This window comes from Myotis davidii, unplaced genomic scaffold (assembly GCF_000327345.1).
Source record: "Myotis davidii unplaced genomic scaffold, ASM32734v1 scaffold356, whole genome shotgun sequence".
Taxonomy (NCBI): Eukaryota; Metazoa; Chordata; class Mammalia; order Chiroptera; family Vespertilionidae; genus Myotis; species Myotis davidii.
In genome coordinates, this window is record NW_006288188.1 from 920,831 (window position 1) to 928,773 (window position 7,943).

A 7,943-nucleotide genomic window follows, 5' to 3' on the forward strand; every position below is an offset into this window, starting at 1 on the left:
CGGAAGGTCGCGGGCTCCATCCGGTTAGGACACACACCTGGGTTTCGGGTTCCATCCGGGCGGGGTGCGCACCGGAGGCAACCGGTGGATGCTCTGCCTCCCTCCCTCTCCTGCCTCCCTCCCTCTCTAAAATGAATAAAAAAGATCCCCTTTAAAAAAAAAATCAGATAAACTGCCCAACTGAAATTTGGAAAAACAACTTGTAACCAGGACTTATCTTATGAATGTGGCAAATATTTAACTTTGAAGTACATAGTGAGATGTTATAGTGGTGTGTCATCGACAGACATTATGAAACCTCTATTTTAAAACCCAGAGTAATCAAACTTGAAGGAGCACAGCTCCTAAGACTGCAGAACTCTTGTCATGTGACGACTCCATCTAAACCACTGCGCCTGGGGACTTGGCCAAGCTCCACTGCGGCTTCCAGCAGCTTAAGGGCGTCCCTGGGAGGATCCCAGCAGCAACACCCGCCCACACCCTCCGCACCCCCACCCCCGCTTTAAATGCCTGCCTCAACAATCTCACCGCTGCCAGGAGAATTTATTGTTTATTCCATGAAAAACCTGGCGATTGGCAGGGAGACCCAGGACCCCTTTCTGTAGAAGGCTTGCTATTATAAATCCTTTCTCTGCCCTTGGTGCTGCAAATCGGCCACCCAGAACTGTTTCTTAAGGACCTGAGAGCCCCCGTCTTTGAAAAGCAAACATCCAGGGGGATATGGCTCTGTACTATCTCCCAGCCCCGGGTGGAAGGATAAGGGCCCAACTTAAGGGGCACCTTTCTTCCACTTGCACAACTGCCTCCTGCTTTAAAAATTGAAATTTGTTTCTCCACCGATGAGCGCCAATTAACAAACCCAGCCGGCCTTATCACATAGGTCATCCACCCCCCCCTATAACACCCCTCAACACCCCTCAGTGCCTTTCCCTTGGCACACTCCACTCTTCAACATGTCCCCAGTCTTCTGTTTCAAGGAAGTAGAAGTCAGCTCATGCAGTGGTATTACTGAATTAAATGTGTCTTTACAGCTTTATCTTTGATAGTTCTTTTGGATAGTGAAGTATTATTAAAATGTACTTGCTTTTGGCTTGACCAACCGGAAGTAAGTCCTGCAGTCAGTGCTGGGTTGCCATGGGGACCCAGCACCCACTGCTGAAGGGACTGCAAATCAGGCCTGGAGAGAGGCCGGAAGAGAGAAGCAGGGTCTGATCTGTAGCCTCTGTGGCAGCTGTTGATCAGCACTTGCTTCCATTTCTCTCCAGTCTTCCACCCAGGCTGCTGATCAGCCTGCTTTTCTGATAAGGCCCCATTGCTAGGCCCAGAGATGCTGACTGGCATAGAAACCAACCAATCAGAACCAAGTCTGGGTCAACTGTGAGGAGCCAATGGCTGCCTAGGAGGCGCAACTTTTGATACTGACTGGCATAGAAACCGATGGATCAGAACCAAATTGGCCAGCGGAGGAGGGCAATTGGGAGAGAGATCAGGCCTACAGGGGAAGTGAGGGCCATTGAGGGTGAGATCAAGCCAGCAGGGGAGGGCAGTTGGGGGTGATTAGGCCTGCAGGAGAGCAGTTAGGTGTTAATCACGCCAGCAGGGGAGCGGTTAAGGGGGGGATCAGGCTGGCAGGCAGAAGCAGTAGTGGCAATCAGGCAGGCAGGCAGGCGAGCAGTTAGGAGCCAGCAGTCCAAATTCTGATTCAACTTTTTTCACCCCTCCCTTTACAGGAGGGGGAAAAATATAAACACATAAGTATGTATAGTAACTAAGGTAAAAAACAAAACAAAAACTAAATTTCCAGGGAACATCTTCGAGTCAGTATTTATTTAGTACAATCTATTATTCGTCCTTTGTTATAAACCTGTGATAGATCAAGAATGTGTGTGTGTTGTACTTGCTTTTTAAAAAATATCTGGATTTAGCTTTCTCTGGTCAGATAGTATTGATGTCAATGTTGTCAACAACCATCAACCTCTGCTTAAGATGGAAAGGTATTAGGTAGGTTCTGTTTAAAAGGTTCAGCTCATTTCACCCTAGCCATTATGGCTCAGTTGGTTGAATGTCCTCCCATGCACCAAAAGGTCACCTGTTCAATTCCCAGTCAGTATAGGGCGTGTCTCTCCCTTCCTATATCTCTCTAAAATCAATAAAAACATACTTAAAAAAATAAAAGGTTCAGCTCATTTTAAAGTCTGCTGACATTAGGGAGGAGAGAGGTAAGGCAGTGAGTTACAAAACATCTGTTCAAAGAATGGGAAAAACAGAAAGGAGTTATGGGAACTTCTCTGAACCCTAGTCTTCTAACTCTACATTCTTTAAGGAGGTTGGAGTGGAGTTAGTTTAAAGACCCACACAACTATGCAAACAAAACCAAGTCCATGGCACAGGTCTGCAACACTATTAGTACAGACAGCTGGGTCTCCTGCATTCCTCCCCTCACAGACTACTCCCAGGCCTGCTAGAACTTACCCAGTGAGTATGTGCTGCAGTCCACTGTTGGGCAGAACCAAAATGCCACCTCAAAATATTGACTGTTTTATATAACTGTCCATTTACTCACATCCCAAGTTAAATGGGTGTCATCAGAACTTGAGTGATGGCTTTTGTTTTTTATTTGTTTTTAATTTATTTTTTATTTAGAAGCCACATACCAACTTTAAAAAGGGTATCATAATAGTTGGTAAGACAAACAAAAACTGAGAAATACATATTTTTAAATAGGAAAGCAGTGTATGCGATTACTGGAATTGATAGGTATGCTAAAAATAACAGTAAGAATTCCAACTGTCCCTTTTTCCATTTATTTCATTACTAGAGGCCTGGTGCATGAATTTGTGCATGGGTGGGGTCCAGCCAGCCTTGCCCCAGATTGGGGGACGGGGGGTGCCAGGGGCAAGGCTGGTGGGGGTGGGGGGAGCTGCAGGCTGTTGGCCAGCCAGTCCCACCCCCTGGTCGAACTCCCAGTTGAGGGGACAATTTGCATATTAGCCTTATATAGGATACAACAACTACTAGTATTCAATGATTACTTACTATTTCCCAAGCACTGCCCTACGTGCCAGGAATGCAGTTGTGAACAAGATGGATGAGGTCCTACTCTCATGAAGCTTACTTTCTAGGAGATGGGCTTCAACTATAAATATTCTAGGAATTGCAGATTAGGAGAAGTGCTATGAAGGAGACAGACAACTTTCTGTGGGAAAAAATGACAAGCAGCAGTGACTACTTGGGATTATAGGGGAGGGGTGTCAGAGAAGGCTTTTCTGAGGAGATCACATTTGAGAGATACCTAAAGACATGACACTGCCAGCCATTGGAAAAGCTGCGGAAAGAGCATTTCGGGCAGAGGGGACTCTACGTGCAACATCTCTATGGTTGGAAGGACTTGGCCATAATCAAGGAATGGGAAAGTCAATGTGCTAGAGCACAGTAGAAAGCTGGGGGGCACGATCTGTGATGAAGCATGGCAGACACAATTCACTGCTTCCCCATGCCCATTTACCCCTTCTCCCTTCTTCTCTGTCCTGTGTAGAATGTGTCCAGTGAAAAAATGATCTCCCTGTGCTCCCTGCAGCTAAAGGGGCCATATGACCCTCCCTGGCCATCCTGAATGGAAGGTGAAGCCTACTGTGTGGTTCTCTAGAAAGGCTATTATTTTCCCGGTAAAAAGAGACGAGCTCTTTTGCCCTCCCTCCTTTATTAAAAAGGAGCAGCCATAATGAGACCATAAAGACCAGCCACACACGTGGGTGGCAGAATAGAGTGCAAGAAGGAGCCTGGAGTCTTTTGTGGCTTCTGAGCTAATGAGGGGTGGGGAAGAGAGTCCCTGTTTGGCTACACTACTATGGTTGGGTTTATTTTATGTAAAAATTTTGACATAGAGCCAAATCATTTAAGGTCTTCAAGGCCATGGTAAGGAATTGGGAGTTTATCCCAAGTGCAATGAAAAGCCATTAAACCTCCACCAAACTTTATTCCTCACAACATAGAGAGGTAGATACTCTAAAGTTAGAACTGGATAAACAGCAACAACAGGCCAGAGGTTGGAATGAAAAGTCAGGTTAGCTAGCTTCTGACTACTCCGCTACTGCCATCTCTCACTTCTTTCCCATAACCCTCCGGTTCAGAAGCAACCAGCTTCCTTCTTTCGGTTCCCTTACGGAAAGGCTTTTATTCTATGTTTTGTATTCTTTCAATCATAGGAGACTTCATACCTACCAGTTCTGTTTCTTAATAAGCGAATGCATATTGAAGGAAAATTAAAAACCCTGTTTCCCTTGACAAAGCCTAGCTTTCAAGATTAATCCTGTGCCAGAGACTCAGCATTCCCATCTGACAGTCACTTCTTTGTTCTAATTCATATCTGTTCTCCCCCTTGAAACACTGAAACTATTATGTCAAGGGATGGGGTGTCCCAGGGCAATAAGATACACAGAATATTAAAAAAAGAACACATCAAAAATATTTCAAAAGTATTATTCTCATCATATTTTTTTTACTTTGACCATGTAACTTGGACACATTTACCTTCCCTGTGCCTGTTTCCTCACCTGTGAAATGAGGACATAGGGTGCTCAACATCCTAGAGCTATGAGAATTAAAGAAGGTAACTCTTGCTAACTGTCTAACAGAAGTTGTAACAATTATTCTTTACACCTATTACCACATTTCCTCCCGAGGGCTCATGTAATTGTCCCTACTTTAGAGTGGAGGATACAGACTCCAGAAGTTAAATACATAACTTGCCCAAAAACACACAGCCTATCTAATAATTTGTAAAGTCAGGTGTGTGTATTTCCCAGGGCTGCTGTAACAAATTACCACAAACTTGGTAGTGGAAAACAAGAGGAATTTATTTTCTCACAGTTCTGGCAACCAGAAGTGTTGATTCAGTTGATGGTGCCAAATCAGGTTGTCATCAGGCACGCACTCCTGGGGACTGTCCTTTGCTTGCCTGTCCCAGCTTCTGGTGGCCGCTGGCAGCCAGAGCTGTGGCCACAGTGCTTTGAATCGCTCCCAGTAGTCACACTGCCTTTCCATTTCTGTTTGTGTCACTTCTACCTGACTCTCTCTTATAAGGATACTTGTGATTTCGTTTCATGATCTTCACATTATCTAGGACCTTAATTACATCTGCAAAGACCCCTTTCTACGTTAGGTAACATGACAGGTTCCAGGGTTTAGGACCTGATTTTCTTTGGGTTCATTATTCAGCCTACTTTATCAAGACTCAAATTTAAGTCTGTCTGACTATACACTCAAATTCCTAACCAGACATTTGTTCAATAAATATTTTTTAAACACCTGATGCATGTAAGCACTGTGGTAGGTACTGCAGAACAATGATGAGCAAAACCAATCAAGAGCACTGCCCTCATGAATCTACCCGCCTGGTTGGGGAGAAAAACATTGGTAGAATAATCACACAAATAAATGTCCAATTGTAACTGTGATCAGTGTTATGAAGGGAGGTTTCTGATGCTCTGAGAATTATGAAAGGGAGATGTGGTCAAGTTTGGGAAAGCTCCACTTAAAAAGTAAGGCTTGAGATCTGAAGGAAGATGAGGAGCCCATTAGACATAAATGGAGAGAAATATAAAAACCCTTACGCAGTCCTTCTAGCAGGATATCTGGCACATATAAGCGCTCAGTAAATCAAGTTCTCTCTTCCCTACCTGCTCCCTTCACTACTATACTAGTGAAGCTACAGGGCTATTCCAAGAGATACAGAACTACCACAGTGAGACCTCGTCACAGGTTTCCCCAAAAGTCTTCCCAACCACACTCTATGCAATAGTCCATGCAATAACTGTCCTCACAAGCTATAGTACAGCTATAGCTACATAATAAATATATCTGTAGTGTAGCTTGCATCAGCAAGGCAGGAAACAAGAATCAAATGTAGTCTATTGTACAAAGAGCCAAGCAAGTTCTGAATGTAATCATCATTACAGGGTGGGACTGCAGGTGATCAGGACATTCAAAAAGCCCAAAAGAAAAAGCATTCTCTAATGGGACATTTATAAAAAAAAGAAGGCCTTCTTGACTCTTGGGTTTTTAATTAGACAAGAAAGTTGTTCAAGGAGACCTTTGCAAATGTTACTATGTGTTTCATGAAAGAGAATTCAAATAATGTTCTTTTGTAGTTGAAAATAAGTGTTTCCCAAAGTTTCCATTGATATTCTGTTAGAGTTGTTATGTGGAAGAAACAAAATTTATTTAACGGCTAGTTAAAGAACAAAACACATTTTGTTTCCACATTTTATGCCAGTGATTTTTTTCCTTTCAGTGAGTTCCATAAGGTCGCAAAATAGCCTCTCATCAATATTTATTGCTAGAGAAAGAACTTAAAAACATGGAATTACATCAAATCAAAAACTACTGCATATGTAGCAATGCTGCAAGGAAGGATATAAGAGCTATCTGGGTTTATCTCCATAATTATCCCTACTTTTCCACCTTCCATTTCTTCTATCTGTTGAAGTATATATGCATTTCATTTGTTACTAGTTTGGGATGGGCATCTTCTATATTGAATTCAATATTTTATTTATTTACTTTTAAGAATTAACTTGAATTTATCAAAAGGGACAGGTCACTTTCACCTAATATTAACGGGCGGAGGGGAAAAGGTCTACACAAATACCGGTAAGAATGTAAAATGGCACAACTATTTAGAGGGGGCGTTTAGGCAATCATGTTGGGGTCCAACCCCAGCAGGTCCAGGGGTTCCCAAAGGTGTGGACAGAGTTGGTGAAGAAGGAATGACACGGAGACAGTGTTCAGTTGATCAGCATAGCCAGGTTCTCTAGCCAGGTTCTCTAGCCAAGTTCTCCAACCAGGTTCTGTTCTTATTCTCCTGTTACATCTGTATTTATACCAATTGATTTTAATCCTATCCATTCTATTCCAAAGGTTAGGGTGTTTCTTATCTCCATTCCAAGGTCACTACTCTATTGTTCTGTTAAACTACAAGGCAGTAACTGAAGGAGATTATCCTAAGTAAAGATTATGTAGCTTAAGCATGATTGTTCATAGTTAGAGTGATTAATTAACCACCTGGCATTTAGTTAAGGGGTTTTATTCCCTTCCTTAGTCCTGTTAATCTCTAACTCCAGGGGAAAATCCCCACCTGGGGAAACAATCTTTCTTGGAGAGGTGACCTTGGTTAAAACACATAGCGCTAAGAAGGGGAGCAAACATGTTAAGAACAGTGTGCCATATATGCCAGGTCCCTTGAAACATATGCTGTGCAGATGTTTCTTCCCTGCAGCAACTACGTCAAGCAGCAAGGATAGACTGGCTTCAGGCAAATTCCCCCATTTTTATTTTTTAAATGGTAGCGCGTGTAAATCAGCGGCCACCTCTCGGATTGGGTTGTTTAAGACTCGGAAGAAGACTGACAAGCAATGATAGCGAGTATAGCAAGAAACATAATGGATGGAGTGCACATGGAGCCTTGTAGAAGGTTGCTGGCCTCTTCAATCTAGGATTTCAGCTGTCCCCAAGTCGGTGGTTTGGTTGTCCTTGTTGATCTGGCTAGCGGGTGGCGTTGCTGGCGATGGGCTTCCCGAAGTGTCAGCACGTTGAATGGCTGGATCAAAGGGTCCATCAGGGCAGCGCTTGATGGTGGTGGCAGTGTCCGGGGAGGAGTCAGCTGTGCCTTCTGGGTCAGCCAATATGTATGATACCGGGGAGGAGGAGGAGGAGGCAGAGACACAGGGCGGTGAGACATAAGGTCGGACTACTAGACAGTCTGGCATCCACATAGGTAAGTCTGTGTCCTGTGGAAATATACAAGCATATCCTCTCCCCCGGTTTAAAGTACGTCAGGTCCCTTCCAGGCTCCTGTAAGCAAGTCTCTCCATTTGACAAGGGCTTTAGGTTTAGTTAGATCAGGGTTCCAATGTCTGTACATTGGGGAATTTCCCTCAGCATCT